This window comes from Ranitomeya imitator, chromosome 2, assembly GCF_032444005.1.
Source record: "Ranitomeya imitator isolate aRanImi1 chromosome 2, aRanImi1.pri, whole genome shotgun sequence".
NCBI lineage: Eukaryota > Metazoa > Chordata > Amphibia > Anura > Dendrobatidae > Ranitomeya > Ranitomeya imitator.
In genome coordinates this window covers 738,620,835-738,644,915 of record NC_091283.1, presented here as the reverse complement: position 1 = coordinate 738,644,915, position 24,081 = coordinate 738,620,835, and the positions used below count along the sequence as shown (strand labels likewise).

Genomic DNA, 24,081 nt, shown 5'->3' with positions numbered 1-24,081 from the left:
TGAGAGACGGGAAGATCTGTAATAAAATCCATAGAGTTATGTGTCCAAGGTCTCTTCGGGACCGGCAAGGGCAAAAGCAAACCACTGGCACGAGAACAGCAGGGCTTAGCCCGAGCACAAATCCCACAGGACTGCACAAAAGAACGCACATCCCGCGACAGAGATGGCCACCAAAAGGATCTAGCCACTAACTCTCTGGTACCAAAGATTCCAGGATGACCAGCCAACACCGAACAATGAACCTCAGAGATCACTTTATTTGTCCACCTATCCGGGACAAACAGTTTCTCCGCTGGACAACGATCAGGTTTATTAGCCTGAAATTTTTGCAGCACCCGCCGCAAATCAGGGGAGATGGCAGACACAATTACTCCTTCCTTGAGGATACCCGCCGGCTCAGATAAACCCGGAGAGTCGAGCACAAAACTCCTAGACAGAGCATCCGCCTTCACATTTTTAGAGCCCGGAAGGTACGAAATCACAAAGTCAAAACGGGCGAAAAACAGCGACCAACGAGCCTGTCTAGGATTCAAACGCTTAGCAGACTCGAGATAAGTCAGGTTCTTGTGATCAGTCAATACCACCACACGATGCTTAGCTCCTTCAAGCCAATGACGCCACTCCTCGAATGCCCACTTCATGGCCAGCAACTCTCGGTTGCCCACATCATAATTCCGCTCAGCAGGCGAAAACTTCCTGGAAAAAAAAGTGCATGGTTTCATCACTGAACAATCAGAACCTCTCTGCGACAAAACAGCCCCTGCTCCAATCTCAGAAGCATCAACCTCGACCTGGAACGGAAGAGAAACATCAGGTTAACACAACACAGGGGCAGAAGAAAAACGACGCTTCAACTCTTGAAAAGCTTCCACAGCAGCAGAAGACCAATTGACCAAATCAGCACCCTTCTTGGTCAAATCGGTCAATGGTTTGGCAATACTAGAAAAATTGCAGATGAAGCGACGATAAAAATTAGCAAAGCCCAGGAACTTCTGCAGACTTTTCAGAGATGTCGGCTGAGTCCAATCATGGATGGCTTGGACCTTAACAGGATCCATCTCGATAGTAGAAGGGGAAAAGATGAACCCCAAAAATGAAACCTTCTGCACACCAAAGAGACACTTTGATCCCTTCACAAACAAAGAATTAGCACGCAAGACCTGAAAAACCGTTCTGACCTGTTTCACATGAGACTCCCAATCATCCGAGAAGATCAAAATGTCATCCAAGTACACAATCAGGAATTTATCCAGGTACTCTCGGAAGATGTCATGCATAAAGGACTGAAACACTGATGGAGCATTGGCAAGTCCGAATGGCATCACTAGATACTCAAAATGACCCTCGGGCGTATTAAATGCAGTTTTCCATTCATCGCCTCGCCTGATTCGCACCAGATTATACGCACCACGAAGATCAATCTTGGTGAACCAACTAGCCCCCTTAATCCGAGCAAACAAATCAGATAACAAAGGCAAGGGGTACTGAAATTTAACAGTGATCTTATTAAGAAGGCGATAATCTATACAAGGTCTCAGCGAACCATCCTTTTTGGCTACAAAAAAGAACCCTGCTCCTAATGGCGACGATGATGGGCGAATATGCCCCTTCTCCAGGGATTCCTTCACATAACTGCGCATAGCGGTGTGCTCAGGCACGGATAAATTAAACAGTCGACCTTTTGGGAATTTACCACCAGGAATCAAATTGATAGCACAATCACAATCCCTATGCGGAGGTAGGGCATCGGACTTGGGCTCATCAAATACATCCCGGTAATCAGACAAGAACTCTGGAACCTCAGAAGGGGTGGATGACGAAATTGACAGAAATGGAACATCACCATGTACCCCCTGACAACCCCAGCTGGACACCGACATGGATTTCCAATCCAATACTGGATTATGGGCTTGTAGCCATGGCAACCCCAACACGACCACATCATGCAGATTATGCAACACCAGAAAGCGAATATCCTCCTGATGTGCAGGAGCCAAGCACATGGTCAGCTGGGTCCAGTATTGAGGCTTATTCTTGGCCAAAGGCGTAGCATCAATACCTCTCAATGGAATAGGACACTGCAAGGGCTCCAAGAAAAACCCACAACGCTTAGCATATTCCAAGTCCATCAAATTCAGAGCAGCGCCTGAATCCACAAATGCCATGACAGAATAAGATGACAAAGAGCAGATCAAGGTAACGGACAGAAGAAATTTTGACTGTACCGTACCAATGGTGGCAGACCTAGCGAACCGCTTAGTGCGCTTAGGACAATCAGAGATAGCATGAGTGGAATCACCACAGTAGAAACACAGCCCATTCAGACGTCTGTGTTCTTTCCGTTCAACTCTGGTCAAAGTCCTATCGCACTGCATAGGCTCAGGTTTAAGTTCAGGTAATACCGCCAAATGGTGCACAGATTTACGCTCACGCAAGCGTCGACCGATCTGAATAGCCAAAGACATAGACTCATTCAAACCAGCAGGCATAGGAAATCCCACCATGACATCCTTAAGGGCTTCAGAGAGACCCTTTCTGAACATAGCTGCCAGCGCAGATTAATTCCATTGAGTGAGCACTGACCATTTTCTAAATTTCTGGCAATATACCTCTATCTCATCCTGACCCTGACAAAGAGCCAGCAAATTCTTTTCTGCCTGATCCACTGAATTAGGCTCATCGTACAGCAATCCGAGCGCCAGGAAAAACGCATTGATATTACTTAATGCAGGATCTCCTGGCGCAAGAGAAAATGCCCAGTCCTGAGGGTCGCCGCGCAAAAAAGAAATAATAATCAAAACCTGTTGAACTGGATCACCAGAGGAACGAGGTTTCAAGGCCAGAAATAACTTACAATTATTTTTGAAACTCAGAAACTTAGTTCTATCTCCAAAAAACAAATCAGGAATAGGAATTCTTGGTTCTAACATAGATTTCTGATCAATAGTGTCTTGAATCTTTTGTACTCTTGCCGAGAGCTGATCCACAAATGAAGACAGACTTCTAATGTCCATCGCCACACCTGTGTACTGAACCACCCAAATGTCTAGGGGAAAAAAAAGACAAAACACAAAGCCAAGAAAAAAAAATGGTCTCAGAACTTCTTTTTTCCCTCTATTGAGAATCATTAGTACTTTGGGCTTCCTGTACTGTTGTGAAAGGCAATTCAGTATCACAATGGACATGGAGGTCAGAGCACATACAGTGATCTGACAATAACCCAAAATAATAGAACGAGCTCTGAGACGTGGGAACTCTGCAGACCGCAATCCCTGATCCTCTCCAAACACAACTAGAGGCAGCCGTGGATTGCGCCTAACGCTCCCTATGCAACTCGGCACAGCCTGAGAAACTAACTAGCCTGAAGATAGAAAATAAGCCTACCTTGCCTCAGAGAAATACCCCAAAGGAAAAGGCAGCCCCCCACATATAATGACTGTGAGTAAGATGAAAAGACAAACGTAGGGATGAAATAGATTCAGCAAAGTGAGGCCCAATATTCTAGACAGAACGAGGATAGGAAAGATAACTTTGCGGTCTACACAAAACCCTAAAGAAAACCACGCAAAGGGGCAAAAAAACCCTCCGTACCGAACTAACGGCACGGAGGTACACCCTTTGCGTCCCAGAGCTTCCAGCAAAACAAATAGACAAGCTGGACAGAAAAAATAGCAACAAATAGCAAAGAAGCACTTAGCTATGCAGAGCAGCAGGCCACAGGAATGATCCAGAGAAACACAAGTCCAACACTGGAACATTGACAGGAAGCATGAATCAAAGCATTAGGTGGGGTTAAGTAGAGAAGCACCTAACGACCTCACCAGATCACCTGAGGAAGGAAACTCAGAAGCAGCAGTACCAGTTTCCTCCACAAACGGAAGCTCCCAGAGAGAATCAGCCGAAGTACCACTTGTGACCACAGGAGGGAGCTCTGCCACAGAATTCACAACATGGGCCCTCTTCTTTTTAACATATTTATTAATGACCTTGTAGGGGGCATTCAGAGTAGAATTTCAATATTTGCAGATGACACTAAACTCTGCAGGGTAATCAATACAGGGGAGGACAAGTTTATATTACAGGATGATTTATGTAAACTAGAAGCTTGGGCTGATAAATGGCAAATGAGCTTTAATGGGGATAAATGTAAGGTCATGCACTTGGGTAGAAGTAATCTATATACAAAATTGTCTAAGGGTCACTTCCATCTGTCTGTCTGTCCTTCTGTCACGGTTATTCGTTCGCTGATTGGTCTCGGCAGCTGCCTGTCATGGCTGCCGCGACCAATCAGTGACGGGCACAGTCCGATTAGTCCCTCCCCTACTCCCCTGCACTCACTGCCGGGCGCCCGCTCTGTAATCCCCTCCACTCATTGCTCACACAGGGTTAATGGCAGCGGTAACGGCCCGCGGTGTAACGCACTCCGTTACCGCTGCTATTAACCCTGTGTGTCCCCCACTATTTACTATTGATGCTGCCTACGCAGCATCAATAGTAAAAATATGTCATGTTAAAAATAATAAAAAAAAAAAAAAAACTTGCTATACTCACCCTCCGCCGCCTTTCCCGCTCCTCGCCAACGCTCTCGGGACCGCTCCGTTGCAAGCGGCAGCTTCCGGTGCCTTCCCAGGTCTGGTGTGCAACAAGGACCTGCCGTGACGTCATGGTCATGTGACCGCGACGTCATCATAGGTCCTGCTCACACCAGCCCTGGGACCGGAAGCTGACGCTTGCAATGGAGCGGTCTCGGGAGCGTGGCGAGGAGCGGGAAAGGCGGCGGACGGTAAGTATACCAGGACTTCAACGAGCCTTCGGAAGGTGATTATATGTTTTGGTTTTTTTTAAGTCTCTATACTACGTGGCTCTGTGCTCTATACTCCGTCGCTGTGCAATATACTACGTGCCTGGGCAATATACTACGTGGCTTTGCTATATACTATGTGACTGGGCAATATACTACGTGACTGGGCAATATACTACGTGCCTGGGCAATATACTACGTGCCTGGGCAATATACTACGTGACTGGGCAATATACTACGTGGCTGTGCAATATACTACGTGGCTGGACAATATACTCCGTCGCTGGCCAATATACTACGTGGCTCTGCTATATACTACGTGACTGGGCAATATACTATGTGGCTGGACAATATACTCTGTCGCTTTTTCTGTTTCTGTTTCTTTGCTGGTTATTCCTTAAAGTGGTCCCCTGTTTAAAGGGATCCTATGTTTCGGTTGCACCTGTTTTTGCACAAGTTTTCTACTTTTATACCAAAGAACTGCAGAATCATGAACTGTGCATGATCACAAACTGCCTGTATATAGTTTGCACCTTCTTAAAGGTGCTTTCTACTGATTTTACAAGAAGAGCTTTTTGAAGAAACTGTTCCTGATGACATCGTGAAAGTTTTTGCTGTTTTAAAGTTGATAATTGACTTGTATATTGATACTCTGCACTACCTCAGAACAGGACCTGAGTTACTGAGGGTATGTGCACACGTCAGGATTTTTAGCGTTTTTTTTGCGGAATTTCGCTATAAAAACGCTATAAATCCGGTAAAAAAACGCTAACATTATGCATCATATCTTTTAGAATGCATTCCGCATTTTTTGTGCAGATGTTAGCATTTTTTCCCGCAAAAAAAACGCATACCGCAAAAAATCCGGACATGCTCTATCTTTTTCCAGATTTTTTGCGGATTTCCTATCAAAAAGGTCATTCCGGAAAAAAAAAAAAACAAAAAAAAATCCGCGCAAAAAACGCGCAAATTCCGCGAGAAATCCGCGCGAAAAAAGCACGCGGATTTCTGGCAGAATTCTCAGGATTTTGTCAGGAAAAAATCCTGACGTGTGCACATACCCTTAAAGGGAATGTTTACTAGTTGCATTTTTGCCTAAGAGTGATAATGTTGTCTTAAGTAGCTAGATAGTAATAATGTTTGCATAGCCGATAGTATGTAGCTAGAAAGTTAGATAATAGTAAAATGTTTGATAAGGCACTTTTGAATAAAATAAATGGAGCTTGTCATGGAACATCAGCTAGGCGGAGCTGGTACGTAAGGAGAATAGCTGAACATGTGTTAGAGTCTGTAGCTCCCAGTAGCATGTTTGATGTATTTTGAGAATAAAATGTTAAATGATGCACTTTAAATAAATTTGAGGTTTTAGGAAAGGTAATGCAGTAGGCCCGTGGGGATAGATAGATAGTCCTGCATCTGAAGAAGAATAAAGAAAATGTTGATTTGCACTTTAAGGTTTTGTAGTATACCCTTAGAGGGGTATACTACAAAACCTGGGTATCCACTGCGGGCAGCACGGTGGCAGCGCCCCAGAGACCTGGTTGATGCAGTAATGTTATTCTTCCACCAGGAAGAACCACAAACCACAAAACACACACACTGACCGCTCATGTGACCGCGACGTCATCGAAGGTCCTTCACTCACCGCATTCTAAGGAACGGAGGGAGACGCTAGCAGCGCTGTGAGCCAGGGCCCGTCCGAGGGTGAGTATATCCATGTTTTTTATTTTTATTCTTTATTTTTTACATGAATATGGATCCCAGGGCCTGAAGGAGAGTCTCCTCTCCTCCAGACCCTGGGAACCACACGCCGTATAAGATGACTGGGCGTATAAGATGACCCCCGTCTTATACGGCGGGCATATTCCAAATTCCATATTTTATATGGAAAAGTTGGGGGTCGTCTTATAAGCCCAGTCGTCTTATACGCCAGAAAATACGGTATATAATTTCACATGTGTTAATTCATAATTTTGATGCCTTCAGTGTGAATTTACAATTTTCATAGTCATGAAAATACAGAAAAATCTTTAAATGAGAAGGTGTGTCCAAACTTTTGGTCTTTACTGTATATATGTATAATTAATTTGTAATTTTAAAAAATATATTTTTACGATTTTTTTTTTACTTAGTCCTACAGTCTGATCACAGTTATGAAGCATTGCAATGCAGAAGTATTGTTATGCTTTATAACTGTCAGTGCTGCACTGACAAAAGTCAGTTACATCATGCACTGCGCATGACCCAGATGTCATCATCATAACATCGGGTCACTATGGCAGCGATCGGCCCCTGCAATGATGTTGTGTGGGAGCTGATCGGAGGGGGCTTCCTCCCTTGGCGTGACCTCTCGATCTCGGCATTTAGGGGAATAAAGTGCCGGAAAGGGTGCGGGCACCATTCCTGGCACAAAGTGCCAGATGTCAGCTGTCAGAATCAGCTGGCACCCCGCGGCAATTGCACGCACATAGCCCCTGTGCGTGTAAAATCGCCTAGACGTATCCATATGTCCAAGGTCGGTAAGTACCTACCAACCTGCACGTATGGATACGTCAAAGGTCGTAATTGGGTTAACAACGCTCTTTCAAGATTATCTTTAAGTGTAGATGCAGCTTATTTTTTTGCGGTTTGCAGCAGTCCCCATGCGCCGTCCCTGGTGTCTGTGCCCTCCCAGAATCTGTATCTTTAATGCAGTGACTGTCACATGATCTCATCATCAGAATTCCCATCAGATATCCCACACCTCAGAACAGTAGGACCATAGTTTTTATCTAATTACACTGACAGAGGAGTAGATGGTTAGACAATGTGGAGATAAAAATTTCCTTCCTGCTGGAATGGCACCACTCCCAGACGAATACTAGTGCCAAAACATACATTGTGGTGGACATCATCTTAGCAGGAAAGCACATGACTTCTCTTCTATAATACTGCTTATAAGTCAGGGCTATAATAAATATATGTTAATCATTGTCTTTTCTTAGTACTTTGGTACACATAGGATATAATCCATAGGATATAATCTTTGGATTCTAGCATACGGGTTGCTCTGCTTGGCATTTTTAACAGCATATTTTTTGGTATGTGATAGATAAGCCTATCGATTTAATATATAGCCTGAACTTAATTGTCAACTTTATCCTTTCTTGCTGTATGATGCTTTAATTTAGTGTGATTTTTTTTAATATTAACCCCTTCACGACCTTGCCCTTTTCCTTTTGCGTTCTCATTTTTCACTCCCCTCCTTCCCACAGCCATAGCATTTTTATTTTTCCATCAATTTGGCCATGTGAGGGCTTGTTTTTTTGCGGGACAAGTTGAACTTTTGAACGACATCATTGGTTTTAGAATGTCGTGTACTAGAAAATGGGAAAAAAATTCCAAGTGCGGTGAAATTGCAAAAAAAGTGCAATCCCACATTTGTTTTTTGTTTGACTTTTTTGCTAGGTTCACTAAATGCTAAAACTCCAGGTCATTACGAGTTCATAGACACCAAACATGTCTAGGTTACCTTTTATCTAAGTGGTAAAAAAAATTCCAAACTTACGGTAACTAAAAAAAAAATAAAAAAAATAAAAAATTGCACAATATTCAAATACCCGTAGCGTCTCCATTTTTCGTGATGTGGGGACAGGTTAGGGCTTATTTTTTGCGTGCCGAGCTGTCGTTTTTTATGATACCATTTTGGTGCAGGTACGTTCTTTTGATCGCCTGTTATTGAATTTTAACCCCTTAATCCCATATGACGTACTATCCCGTCGAGGTGGGGTGGGCATTAATTCCCACCGACGGGATAGTACGTCATAGCGATCGGCCACGCTCACGGGGGGAGCGCGGCCGATCGGGGCTGGGTGTCAGCTGACTATCGCAGCTGACATCCAGCACTATGTGCCAGGAGCGGTCACAGACCGCCCCCGGCACATCAACCCCTGGCACACCGCGATCAAACATGATTGCGGTGTGCCGGCGGTACAGGGAAGCATCGCGCAGGGAGGGGGCTCCCTGCGGGCTTCCCTGAGACGATCGGTACAAGGTGATGTGCTCATGTTGTACCGAGCGTCTTCTCCCTGCAGGCCCCGGATCCAAAATGGCCACGGGGTTGCATCTGGGTCCTGCAGGGAGTACTTCCGGGTCAGCAGCAGGCTGCAGCTGCAGCTCTGTAAGCCTGCAACGATGAGTGAGATCGCCGATCTTACAGAGTGCGGTGCAAACTGTAAGATCGGCGATCTGTGATGTCCCCCCCTGGGACAAAGTAAAAAAGTAAAAAAAAAAAGTTCCACATGTGTAAAAAAAAATAAATAAAAAAAATTACTAAATAAATAAATAAATAAAAAATATTATTCCCATAAATACATTTCTTTATCTAAAAAAAAAAAAAACAATAAAAGTACACATATTTAGTATCGTCGCGTCCGTAACGACCCCACCTATAAAACTGTCCCACTAGTTAACCCCTTCAGTGAACACCGTAAGAAAAAAAAAAAAACGAGCCAAAAAACGCTTTATTATCATACCGCCGAACAAAAAGTGGAATAACACGCGATCAAAAAGACGGATGTAAATAATCATGGCACCGCTGAAAACGTCATCTTGTCCCCCAAAAAACAAGCCGCCATAAAGCATAATAAGCAAAAAAATAAAAAAGTTATAGTCCTGAGAATAAAGCGATGCCAAAATAATTTTTTTTTTTATAAAATAGCTTTTATCGTATAAAAGCGCCAAAACATAAAAAAAAGATACAAATGAGGTATCGCTGTAATCGTACTGACCCGAAGAATAAAACTGCTTTATCAATTTTACCAAACGCGGAACGGTATAAACGCCTCCCCCAAAAGAAATTCATGAATAGCTGGTTTTTGGTCATTCTGCCTCACAAAAATCGGAATAAAAAGTGATCATAAACTGTCACGTGTCCAAAAATGTTACCAATAAAAACGTCAACTCGTCCCGCAAAAAAACAAGACCTCAGATGACTCTGTGGACCAAAATATGGAAAAATTATAGGTCTCAAAATGTGGAGACACAAAAACTTTTTTGCTATAAAAAAAGCGTCTTTTAGTGTGTGACAGCTGCCAATCATAAAAATCCGACATAAAAAACGCTATAAAAGTAAATCAAACCCCCCTTCATCACCCCCTTAGTTAGGGAAAAATAATAAAATTAAAAAAATGTATTTATTTCCATTTTCCCATCAGGGCTAGGGTTAGGGTTAGGGCTAGGGTTGGAGCTGGGGTCGGGGCTAGGGTTGGGGCTAGGGTTGGGGTTAGGGTTGGGGCTAGGGTTATGGCTAGGGTTAGGGCTAGGGTTAGGGTTGGGGCTAGGGATAGGGTTGGGGTTAGGGTTGGGGCTAAAGTTAGGGTTAGGGTTGGGGCTAAAGTTAGGGTTAGGGTTGGGGCTAGGGTTAGGGTTTGGATTATATTTACAGTTGGGATTAGGGTTGGGATTAGAATTAGGGGTGTGTCAGGGTTAGGGGTGTGGTTAGGGTTATCGTTGGGATTAGGGTTAGGGGTGTTGTTGGATTAGGGTTTCAGGTAGAATTGGGGAGTTTCCACTGTTCAGGCACATCAGGGGCTCTCCAAACGCGACATGACGTCCGATCTCAATTCCAGCCAATTCTGCGTTGAAAAAGTAAAACAGTGCTCCTTCCCTTCCGAGCTCTCCGGTGCGCCCAAACAGGGGTTTACCCCAACATATGGGGTATCAGCGTACTCAGGACAAATTGCACAACAACTTTTGGGGTCCAAGTTCTCTTGTTATCCTTGGGAAAATAAAAATGTGGGGGGCTAAAAATCATTTTTGTGGGAAAAATAAGATTTTTTTATTTTCGGGGCTCTGCGTTGTAAACTGCAGTGAAACACTTGGGGGTTCAAAGTTCTCACAACACATCTAGATAAGTTCCTTGGGAGGTCTAGTTTCCAATATGGGATCACTTGTGGGGGGTTTGTACTGTTTGGGTACATCAGGGGCTCTGCAAATGCAACGTAACGCCTGCAGACCAATCCATCTAAGTCTGTATTCCAAATGGCGCTCCTTCCCTTCCAAGCTCTGCCATGCGCCCAAACAGTGGTTCCCCCCACATATGGGGTATCAGCGTACTCAGGACAAACTGGACAACAACTTTTGGGGTCCAATTTATCCTGTTACCCTTGTGAAAATACAAAACTGGGGGCTAAAATATCATTTTTGTGAAAAAATAAGAATTTTTATTTTCACGGCTCTGCGTTATAAACTATAGTGAAACACTTAGGGGTTGAAAGTTCTCACAGCACATCTAGATAAGTTCCTTAAGGGGTCTACTTTCCAAAATGGTGTAACTTGTGGGAGGTTTCAATGTTTAGGCACATCAGGGGCTCTCCAAACGCAACATGGCGTCCCATCTCAATTCCAGTCAATTTTGCATTGAAAAGTCAAATGGCGCTCCTTTCCTTCCGAGCTCTGCCATGCACCCAAACAGTGGTTTATCCCCACATATGGGGTATCAACATACTCAGGACAAATTGTACAACAACTTTTGGGGTCCATTTTCTCCTGTTACCCTTGGGAAAATAAAACAAATTGGAGCTGAAATAAATTTTGTGTGAAAAAAAGTTAAATGTTCATTTTTATTTAAACATTCCAAAAATTCCTGTAAAACACCTGAAGGGTTAATAAACTTCTTGAATGTGGTTTTGAGCACCTTGAGGGGTGCAGTTTTTAGAATGGTGTCACACTTGGGTTTTTTCCATCATATAGACCCCTCAAAATGACTTCAAATGAGATGTGGTCCCTAAAAAAAATGGTGTTGTAAAAATGAGAAATTGCTGGTCAATTTTAACCCTTATAACTCTCTAACAAAAAAAAATTTTGGTTCCAAAATTGTGCTGATGTAAAGTAGACATGTGGGAAATGTTACTTATTAAGTATTTTGAATGACATATCTCTGTGATTTAAGGGTATAAAAATTCAAAGTTGGAAAATTGCGAAATTTTCAAAATTTTCGTCAAATTTCCATTTTTTTCTCAAATAAACGCAAGTTATTTCGAATAAATTTTTACCACTAACATGAAGTACAATACGTCACGAGAAAACAGTGTCAGAATCGCCAAGATCCATTGAAGCGTTCCCGAGTTATAACCTCATAAAGGGACAGTGGTCAGAATTGTAAAAATTGGCCCGGTCATTAACGTGCAAACCACCCTCGGGGCTTAAGGGGTTAATGCAATGTCGAGGTGACCAAAAAAACGTAATTCTGGAGTTTCAAATCTTTTCTCGCTACGCTGTTTAGCGGTCAGGTTAATCCTTTTTTTTTTGTTGATAGATCGGGTGATTCTGAACTCGGCGATACCAAATATGTGTAGGTTTGATTTTTTTTTTATTGTTTTATTTTGAACGGGGCGAAAAGGGGGTGATTTAAGCTTTTATATATTTTTTGTTAATATTTTTTTAAACTTTTTTTTTACTTTTGCCATGCTTCAATAGCCTCCATGGGACGTCAGAAGCTGGCACAACTCGATCGGCTCAGCTACATGGGAGCAATCATCAGATCGCTCCTATGTAGCTGAATTCCTGCATTGCTATGAGCGCCGACCGTAAGGTGGCGCTCATAGCAATCCGGCATCAGCAACCATAGAGGTCTCAAGGACCTCTATGGTTACTATGCAGATTGATCACTAACCCCCGATCATGTGATGGGGTCGGCGATGTGCTCATCTACGGCCCGATGGCCGGAAGCGCCGGTTAAATGCCGCTGTCAGCATTTGACAGCGGCGTTTAACTAGTTAATAGCGGCGGGTGAATCGCAATTTCACCAGTCAGCTGTTCAAAACAGCTGACATGTCCCGGCTTTGAGGTGGGCTCAGCGCCGGAGCCCACATCAAAGCAGGGGATCCGACCTCCGCAGTAATAGCATGGCGGAGGTCGGTAAGGGGTTAAAATCATGGTAATCAATAAAGTATTTTTTATTTTAGTTACGATATTTATGGCATTTGGCCCGTTTTGTGACTTGGAGTTCAGATTTGTGAAGCTGTTATACTGAGGTTATAAATGCTTATTTTCCTACCTACACCATAGTGCTACTAATGACAAATAAACGCAGCACCGTGTAAAATATACTTTATCCCATATAAATGGGTACTTCACCTTACTGTGTACTTTATCCTCTTCATGATGCAGACATAGTAACATAGTAACATAGTTAGTAAGGCCGAAAAAAGACATTTGTCCATCCAGTTCAGCCTATATTCCATCATAATAAATCCCCAGATCTACGTCCTTCTACAGAACCTAATTGTATGATACAATATTGTTCTGCTCCAGGAAGACATCCAGGCCTCTCTTGAACCCCTCGACTGAGTTCGCCATCACCACCTCCTCAGGCAAGCAATTCCAGATTATCACTGCCCTAACAGTAAAGAATCCTCTTCTATGTTGGTGGAAAAACCTTCTCTCCTCCAGACGCAAAGAATGCCCCCTTGTGCCCGTCACCTTCCTTGGTATAAACAGATCCTCAGCGAGATATTTGTATTGTCCCCTTATATACTTATACATGGTTATTAGATCGCCCCTCAGTCGTCTTTTTTCTAGACTAAATAATCCTAATTTCGCTAATCTATCTGGGTATTGTAGTTCTCCCATCCCCTTTATTAATTTTGTTTCGGAATTAAGACAGTTTCGGAATTAATGACTAAGACACATTATTCAAAATCTAACATCAATTTAAGAGATAATAACGTGTGAATGCTTATACAAATCAATTTAAGTCAATATGTTTGGCGTTCATGAAAATATCTGAAATTTGATGACATTATTGAAAAATAAGCAATTTTCCAACTTTGAGTTTTTTATTTTATCTGTCTTATATTTTGTCTATGTGCACAAAATAATCATACCACACAAAAACTAGTAACATTTACTGGATGTCTTCTTTACATTGGCACCATGTTTCAAAGGTCCTTTGATTTTGTTTTAAGATTTAGATGTTTACTAGCAAATATGTCACAGATTCTCTTTCAAACTGACTTTGTGGAGCTTATACAGTACATTCAAACAACCCTGAAAGTAACATTTTAAAAACTGCACCTCTCAAAGCACTGGGGAAGGTTGTTAACCCTTCAGTATTCAGCTTCACATTTCTTTCTGCTAAAATTATGGTTTATCCTCACATTTTTTCATTTTCAAAAGAGGTAAATGGATATAATGGACCCTGCAATTTGTAATGCAGTTTCTGAAGAATGCAGGAATACCCTGTGTAGGACAGAGCTCAGAAGAAAAAGAGCGCTATTTCAGTTTTAGAGCACATTGTTTTCTGGAATAGATTTCGGACACCATGTCAAATTTGCAGAGTAACCTAAGCAGCCAAAACAGCAGCAACCCCCCACAAGCGACCCAATTTAAAAACCACACCCCTCAAGGAATTCTTGTATTGAGCAATTTCAACCCACAGGTGATTCAGAGAAGTTTGTAACATGGGGTATACACATGATTTTTTCCACTAACATGTTGTTTTAGCCCCAAATCTTTCATTTCACAAGGAGAAAATAGACCCCATAATTTGCTCTGAAATTTTTCCTGATCACAACACCCCATATATGATTGGAAAGTACTGTGTGGGCACATGACGGGGCTTGGGATAGACAAGCTATTTGACTTTTGGACTGCCTTATGGCTTGGAGTAGATTACAGACACCATTTTGCATCTGCAGAGCATTCAAGGAGACACAACGGCAGAAATCCCAAATAATGATGATAAGCCCAATAATGTTAATAATAATATTTTGTAAATAATAAATAATAATAAATAATATTTTGTAACTTAATCCTCATAAGGAATTCATCTAGAAGTGAGCATTTTTATTTATAGCATTGGGCGTGAAAAAAAAACAAACTATTTCCTAATAAATAGTTGTTTTAGCCTCAATTTTTCATTATAGCAACAGGTAATAAAAGAACTTTGACCGAATGTATTATGTAATTTATCCCACATGGCAATGTCCCATATGTAGTCTGAAACTATTGTTTGGGCACAGAAGTGAAGAAACACAATTTGTTTATTTCAGCACAAGTTTGAGTGAAATAACATACAACCACAATCTGTGGACATCCTGAAGTGTCAGAAGGGCAGAACCTTCCCCCCAATATTCCAGCACTTTTTTTAACTATACTCCTCAGGAAAGTACTTTAGGTATGAGAGTAGTGGACATTTTCATCTCACAATTGTTTTTTTTTTACAAATTAACATGTATGTTGCAGAGTGATAACTGCAAATATGCCATTTTCGAGCCCAATGCATTGTGCCCAGCTTGTGCTTCAGGAGACACATGCCCCATAAATTAAGTGGGATCTTCCAGCTACATCAATGGCATGCATGTAAACACTATAATTTAGGTACACTACAAGTACCAGAAAGGGAGGGGGCAATTTGTTAGCATGTTTTATGCTGGATTGGTGTTTGGGAACCACATGTTTTTTGCAGAGACTTTCAACTTGCAAAAATGTGGAAATCTCACACATGTAGGCACTTGTGTTTCTATCTACCAGTGATGGGCAATGTGTTGTCATGTAGATCCACATATATGAAATGTATCTTAAGTCTCAGTTGAAGCTAAATGTACAGTAATGCTTGTTCTGAGGATTTTTCACAAGTATTGTATATGGAATACAAGTACAGGCCGAGCAGATGAGGTTTCTAACATCACGTCTATATGTTGTGGAAATTTTCCTGCTCCACATATTGACATGCTGGTTACAAATCACGTCATTTCTTAGTACCAACTACGTGGCAGACTTCACTCTACACTGCTGCAGATTCGCTCCAACTCTCTATTATAGCAGCAATATTTTGCTGCTGATTTGTGACAAAATTTACAGTGGATGTGTAGCTGACAAATCCAACCCATGTGCATGGTCATATGGTATTTATTCTCGTAAATTTGCTTTCCCATTATATGGAGAAAAAAAATCAAAGCTGACTTCTTCCACATGTGAGTGACATTCGGAACCTTCAGGGTATGTGCACACGTTGCGGATTTTGCTGCGGATCCGCAGCAGTTTCCCATGAGTTTACAGTACAATGTAAACCTATGGGAAACCAAAAACGCTGTGCCCATGCTGCGGAAAAAACCGCGCGGAAATGCAGCGGTTTATTTTCCGCAGCATGTCAATTCTTTGTGCGAAATCCGCAGCATTTTTACATCTGCTCCAATAGAAAACTGCAGATGTAAATCTGCAATGGAATCCGCAATAGAAAACGCAATAAATCCGCAGGAAAAACAGCAGCGGTTTTCCCCTGCGGATTTATCAAATCGGCTGCGGAAAAATCCACAGAGGAGCTCTATACGTGTGCACATACCCTTAGACAGAACTTGAAAACCCATCTCTTCAAGAAACTTTACACCCTTCAAGGACCCCACTGCCATCTCACCACCACCATCAGAGCTGCTGCAACCCACCAACCTACTGTCTCCATCCCCATTGTCCTGCAGACTGTAAGGGTACACAGTGCAATTTTGATCGCTACGACGGCACGATTTGTGACGTTACATCGTCGCTTAATTATCGCTCCACTGCGGTCACACTTCACGATGTACGGCGCTGGAGCGATAATTTCATGACGTATTTGCGATGTAGAAGTCGTATGGGACAGTCGTACGGTCGTGTCACACAAGACGATTCAGAGCAAATTTTGCATAATCTGTGCGTGACGTTGTTCACTAGGGGGCGTGTCGAGCTGCTAGCTATGTGCTGATAGGCCACAGGTTCTGTGCACACAATTGGTTGGAAAATTTGTCACCTGAGCGCTATTGTTTCCAAGCCACCTCACCGGTTTCAAAATTTCCTTTCTTCACTTTGTACTTGGACACTTGTTGGACTAGGACATCGGATTCAGTATTTCACAGAATATTCCACGCTTTGCACCGCAGCTTCGAGGTATGTTACACCGCTTGGGCATAGTGGATGGAACGATGTACTGTCGTCATGAGCGCTTCGTTCCGCCGCTGAAGCGATGCGGATGGTACGCTGTTGTGACTGGTTGTGACTGGTGGGCTAGAGCGTGGTAGATGGAACGCTGTTTGGTCGGCATGACCGCTTCGTTCCGCCGCTGAAGCGATGCGGATGGTACGCTGTTGTGACTGGTTGTGTCTGGTGAGCTAGAGCGTGGCAGATGGTACAATGTATGGTCACCATGAGCGCTTTGTGTGGCTGCTGTAGGGAAGCGGGCGGTACACTGTTCTGGGTTATGGTGGCCTATGGCGTGGCAGATGAAACAAGCGATGCTGATGGTACGCTGTTGTGACTGGTTGTGACTGGTTGTGACTGGTGGGCTAGAGCGTGGTAGATGGAACGCTGTTTGGTCGGCATGACCGCTTCGTTCCGCCGCTGAAGCGATGCGGATGGTACGCTGTTGTGACTGGTTGTGACTGGTGGGCTAGAGCGTGGTAGATGGAACGCTGTTTGGTCGGCATGACCGCTTCGTTCCGCCGCTGAAGCGATGCGGATGGTACCCTGTTGTGACTGGTTGTGTCTGGTGAGCTAGAGCGTGGCAGATGGTACAATGTATGGTCACCATGAGCGATTTGTGTGGCTGCTGTAGTGAAGCAGGCGGTACACTGTTTTGGGTTATGGTGGCCTATGGCGTGGCAGATGGAACAATGGATGGTAGGCATGAGCGCTTTGTGTGGCTGTTGTTGTTAAGCGTTTGGCACACTGGCAAAAGTATTGTTTAAAGGACTCTTTGTCAACCGTGTAATTTCTTTTTTTTATAATTATTTTTCAGATGTCAAATCGTGTGGAATTCATCAGGGATTTCATCGAAATATACCAGTCTTTTCCCTGCCTCTGGAAAATCAAATCTCCAGAGTATTGTAACAGGGAAAAGAGGCAGGAGGGTTATTTAAAGCTCATTGAGCTTTACAATCGTCATGCACCAGAAGAGCCAGCAAACGAAGCGGTTATTGAAAAGAAAATTCAGGCGCTCCGCACGGTGTGGAGGAAGGAGCTTAACAAGGTTCTTCACACTACAAAGTCCGGGGCTTCCACCGAAGATGTTTATGTGCCAAAGCTTTGGTATTTTGAACATCTGAATTTTCTGAGGGACCAAGAGGTGCCACGGACTTCCACGTGTTTTCGCTTGTTGGCACCTGTGGAACAAATTGTTTCGGAGAACCACGCCGAGCAGGAGTCACAAGGGCAACAAGTAAGTAGCTCTTTGGACGAAAGTTCACCAATGTGTCCTATAATTACATAAATTTTCTCTGCATTTCATGTTTTATACTTCTGATTATCACATCAGTTTGAAGTTATTACAAAAACATGTCCACATAAGTAACCCTGTCGCAGTAAAGTATTATATGGGGAACTTAATATGTATGAAATGGCGGTATTTCTAAACCATACCATCTAAGCAATATAGAAAATAGTATCGCTTCAAGCTGCCGATGTACTCTTGTTGAGACTATTTAGACTATAAAATATTCATCAGGTTCCCCTAGCAGTCAGAACAGTGTAGTTAAAAGTATTACATAAATGGGAAGGTTAAAGAATATTACTAAGCTTAAAATATATTACAACCTTTTTTTACCTACTACGAATATATAGTTTGGATGCAGTTATGGTGGTCAAACTTTTTGTTGCCAGGTTCGTAACTTGTTTTTTTTTTTTTTTCCCCAGGATGACAGTGCGCAGGACAGTACACTGGACTGTTCACAGGACTGCACGACAACAGATTTAGTGGAGGCTGCACCTGCCAGGACTCAATCGAGGCAAGGTCCAAGGAAACGGAAAGCCACCTCAGACGTTTCACATGAACTGTTGAGCCTTGCAAAAAAGGTGTTAACAAACAATGTTAGCCCTGCGTTGCAGGGGTTTGGACACTATGTTGTTGACAAACTGGCCAAAATGGACGACAGCCAAAGAACACTAGCGGAGCGTCTAATATTGGAAGCAGTAAACAAGGGTACAGATGGCGATTTGGACAAGCACACTCGTTTGGTCTATTCCCGGCCAATGCAGCGGACAGAGCCCTCATATTACAATGGCTGGTCACAGTGTCAGACACCAATGCGACACAATGTTCCCGTTTCCCACTTCGGCCAGCCATCCCCTAACCACTCCTACACGCCAATACCTTCACATATGGCTTCGCCCGTCAGGCACCAAAGTTATCAGCCGGAAGAATCGTCGTATCACAATTTGTGATTTCCTAACTTCTTTTACATTACTTTTTATTTTATTGTCTTGTTAAAATAATGTTTCAAATAAAAGCTTTTATTAGAAATTCTATCACGACTGTTTGATTGGTGTGTCTCGATCACAGCACTGTATGAGGGCACAAATTAACGTAACAAATTCATGTACAGTTAACTAATACAAAAAAAATTGAATCATAGTTTAACTAAATATTTTTAATGTAACAACCAAAAATGTATTATTGGCCCGCCTCCAACTGTTGGCACTTGTCCCTGTGGTGGGATATATATATATATATATATATATATATATATATATATATATATTATTTTTTTTTTAAAATTAACAAACTTTTGTTAACTGCACAACACACAACATAAAATGTTCATAAACCCGGTTTCTATTTTGGCCCCGCCTCCAACTGCTGGCACATGTCCCGAAGCTTCTGCAGCTCCTCCATTGCCACATTGTGCTGCTCCTGAATCCGCGCCATAGTGTGGATAAGCCTTTCTATGCCGGCTTCAAGATCCTCCTTGTTCACACTGACGACAGCTGTGGGTCAAAAAACATAACATTAATAACACTGTAGTCTCCCGATGTGTCTTTGCTTCTGTGAAGGAAAAAAGAAAAAAAAACAGTCAGCATATAAGGCAATACTGACTTGGTTGGGGGTGAAAGAGTGGGCCTGCAACAAAATCAAAATAACTTTATTGTGGGAACCTACTAGGATGTTGAGGCACGGAGGGCACTTCGGGATCAGAGTCCGTGTTGAATGCCTCGTGCTGTCGGCGGCGGCGCTGTCTCTTTGCCTCTGTGAAGGGAAAAAAAAAAAAAGGTCTGTCAGCATATATGGCAACACTGGCTGCCGGGGGAGGGGGGGGGGAAGAGGGGACCTGCAACTGAATCCAAATCACATAATTGTGGGAACCTACTAGGATCTGGAGGAGTTGATCCGGAGGGCACAGATCCAGAAGAGGCTGTGCGGGATGCCTCGTGGCGGCGGTGGTGCTGTGTCTTTGCCTCTGTGAAGGAAAAAAAAAAAATTTTAAAAAAAAAGGTCTGTTAGCATATATGGCAACACTGGCTGCCGGGGGAGGGGGGGGGAAGAGGGGACCTGCAACTGAATCCAAATCACATAATTGTGGGAACCTACTAGGATCTGGAGGAGTTGACCCGGAGGGCACAGATCCAGAAGAGGCTGTGCGGGATGCCTCGTGGCGGCGGTGGTGCTGTGTCTTTGCCTCTGTGAAGGAAAAAAAAAAAAAATTTAAAAAAAAAGGTCTGTTAGCATATATGGCAACACTGGCTGCCGGGGGAGGGGGGGGGGAAGAGGGGACCTGCAACTGAATCCAAATCACATAATTGTGGGAACCTACTAAGATCTGGAGGAGTTGACCCGGAGGGCACAGATCCAGAAGAGGCTGTGCGGGATGCCTCGTGGCGGCGGCGGTGCTGTCTCTTTGCCTCTGTGAAGGAAAAAAAAAAGTTAGGTCTGCAGTTAGCTGTGCCACATAGTACTTTTCACCGTTCATACTGTCCCATAGCTGTGGCACATAGTGGCTCTGCAACGTTCAAACTGTCCCATAGCTGTGCCACATAGTGGCTCTGCAACGTTCATACTGCCCCATAGCTGTGGCACATAGTGGCTCTGCAACGTTCAAACTGTCCCATAGCTGGGGCACATAGTGGCTCTGCAACGTTCATACTGCCCCATAGCTGTGGCACATAGTGGCTCTGCAACGTTCAAACTGTCCCATAGCTGTGGCACATAGTGGCTCTGCAACGTTCATACTGCCCCATAGCTGTGGCACATAGTGGCTCTGCAACGTTCAAACTGTCCCATAGCTGGGGCACATAGTGGCTCTGCAACGTTCAAACTGTCCCATAGCTGGGGCACATAGTGGCTCTGCAACGTTCATACTGCCCCATAGCTGTGGCACATAGTGGCTCTGCAACGTTCAAACTGTCCCATAGCTGGGGCACATAGTGGCTCTGCAACGTTCAAGCTGTGGCACATAGTGGCTCTGCAACGTTCATACTGCCCCATAGCTGTGGCACATAGTGGCTCTGCAACGTTCAAACTGTCCCATAGCTGGGGCACATAGTGGCTCTGCAACGTTCAAGCTGTGGCACATAGTGGCTCTGCAACGTTCATACTGCCCCATAGCTGTGGCACATAGTGGCTCTGCAACGTTCATACTGCCCCATAGCTGTGGCACATAGTGGCTCTGCAACGTTCAAACTGTCCCATAGCTGGGGCACATAGTGGCTCTGCAACGTTCATACTGCCCCATAGCTGTGGCACATAGTGGCTCTGCAACGTTCAAACTGTTCCATAGCTGTGCCACATAGTGGCTCTGCAACTTTCAAACTGCCCCATAGCTGTGCCACATACTTTTGGGTACCTTCGTACTGACCTCTGCGAATCTCCTTGCGAAGCTCCTGCAGGCGCTCTGGGCTTTTGGACTTGAGATCGCCCCATTTTTTCACAATCTGGGCCTTGCTGCGAGTTATCCCAAACCGCTTCCTGAGGCCCTCAGACACCACACGGACAACTTCCTCCTTGTGCTGGTTGCGGTGCAGCACCAGCCCAGTTGTCTCGTACTGCATCCGATCCATTGTTCCAATAAGGAACTTGAGCTCTGGGATGCCCATAGGAGGATCACGGCGACTGGCAGCCATTATCAGGATGTCAGGGAACCAAAACAAGCTAGCGCAGGTACGCCGGAACGCTGTAACGTCATCACGCCGTCATAGACCACGAGCGTACATTACGTGACGCTCCGGCGTTAAATAACCATCCTTCGAACGGCATTTACTATGTGCGTTCATTCCGTACCGCTCAGCCGTCACAAATGTGACGCTGTCCATAAACGGCAACGCTATTGCGATGCCGATCTGGCGGCAGGACGGCGGAGTGCAGCTCCTCCTCTGGGCGTTGCTGTTCAGGGTCATTCCATCTAAAATGGCGGCGAGAATGCGTTCTGCTCCTCTGGGGCAGCCAGAGCTCCTTTTTTTTATTAGACAGATGGATGCACTGGATTATGAGGGTCTGGAGAGCCGCCCTGCCCACCCACACATCCACAAGCGGGAAGTGCTTGGCCACATAACCAGAATGATGGAGAGGAGGTTTGGCGTCTGCCGCAGTCAGCTTCAGCTGCGTAAAAAATGGGCTGACCTCCGCTATAAAACGCCACAAATGTTTGCTGAGTTGCGTGCGGAGGCAAGGCGAGGCAAGTACTAGTATGGGGGGATTGGGAGATGCACGCTGTCAGGAGGGGGGGGTTTGGGAGGGAGGCTTGCGCTCATGGTCGCCAACGTGACCTCAAATGCATTAAAACACATGCCCCGTTTTTGTAAAATTTAGTTATTTTCCAAGCAGAATATGCGTTGTCCGTGAGAAAACTTGTCGGGTTCCCTAATCTCAACCACCGTCTTGAAATTATTCTGATGTCCATAATTTTTAGTTTCTCAATTTCCCAAAAATATTAACGGAGGAGGTTGGCCTACTGATGAAATAATACGTTTTCCAAAGACAGGAAGACCATTGAACACCAGAGCCCACATACATGTCTGAGTATCGCACCCCTGTAAAGTGTGATCTCTATTTTATGTTTGAGTATATTGTAAGCTTTGATCTGCAGCACTCAACATTTGTGTGTAAACATTGTGATTCTTTACTTTAGGTGTAGAGAGACAGCGGCGGCAAGTGAGACCCACCATTGCCACCAGTACCCCATCTTCAGACACCAGTGGGAGCCCACAGTCCGGGACATCACGTAAGTTCACAATCATTGATTGCATTTTTTTTAACATCACACGGGACATAACAGGGTAGCTGAAATATTTGAAGACATTACAGACGCAATAATGACCCAGCGGCCTACCACGCCTCCACCATCTGTTGCGACCATGCACCCTCGCACCCCTGTGAAGTGTGATATAAATTTTATGTTTCAGTATATTGTTAGCTTTGATCTGCAGCACTCTACATGTGTTTTTAAAGATTGCGTTTGTTAACTTTATGTGTAGAGAGACAGCGGCGGCAACAGGTACCTGCCATTGCCAGCAGCACCACAGCATCCACCACCAGCGGGAGCCCACAGTCCATGACGTCACGTAAGTTAACAATCATAGATTACAGTTTTTCAACTGCATACGGGACATAAGAGGGTAGCGGAAATATTTGAATACATTACAGACGCAGTAATGACCCAGCGGCCTACCACGCCACCACCAGACAGCAGACGGCCTCGCACCCCTACACCACCCTCAACACCTCCCTTCCGACACTCCTCTTCCTCCCCCGGGTCGGCGGCATTCTCCCCAGAACATAACATACGTAAGTGACCAAAACAGCGAGCGCTTCCCAACGGCGTGTTCCATAGTTAACCCCTCTGTGACCTTAGACGTACTATCCCGTCGAGGTGCCCTGGGCTTATCTGACCCTGGACGGGATAGTACGTCATAGCCGATCGGCCGCGCTCACGGGGGGAGCGCGGCCGATCGCGGCCGGGTGTCAGCTGCCTATCGCAGCTGACATCCGGCACTATGTGCCAGGAGCGGTCACGGACCGCCCCCGGCACATTAACCCCTGGCACACCGCGATCAAAGATGATCGCGATGTGCCGGCGGTGCAGGGAAGCACGGCGCAGGGAGGGGGCTCCCTGCGGGCTTCGCTGAGACCCCCGAAGCAACGCGATGTGATCGCGTTGCTGCGAGGGTCTCACCTCCCTCCCTGCTCCCTGCAGCCCCGGATCCAAGATGGCCACGGATCCGGGTCCTGCAGGGAGGGAGGTGGCTTCACAGAGCCTGCTCAGAGCAGGCACTGTGAAGGCTGCAGCGCTGCATGTCAGATCAGTGATCTGACAGAGTGCTGTGCACACTGTCAGATCACTGATCTGTGATGTCCCCCCCTGGGACAAAGTAAAAAAGTAAAAAAAAATTTTTCCAAATGTGTAAAAAAAATAAAAAAAAATATTCCAAAATAATGAAAAAAAAAAAAAATATATTATTCCCATAAATACATTTCTTCATCTAAATAAAAAAAAAAAACCAATAAAAGTACACATATTTAGTATCGCCGCGTCCGTAACGACCCGACCTATAAAACTGTC

The 24,081-nt window shown here is 44.4% G+C and overlaps 1 long non-coding RNA gene across 1 annotated transcript; it reads left to right on the top strand.

Annotated features, from left to right (window-relative positions):
* Positions 1–22,465: 22,465 nt before the first annotated feature.
* Positions 22,466–23,300, top strand: LOC138667737 (uncharacterized). The gene is made up of 3 exons (XR_011318917.1): positions 22,466–22,743; positions 22,997–23,083; positions 23,166–23,300. It is a non-coding gene; the product is annotated as an uncharacterized lncRNA (long non-coding RNA).
* Positions 23,301–24,081: the final 781 nt, after the last annotated feature.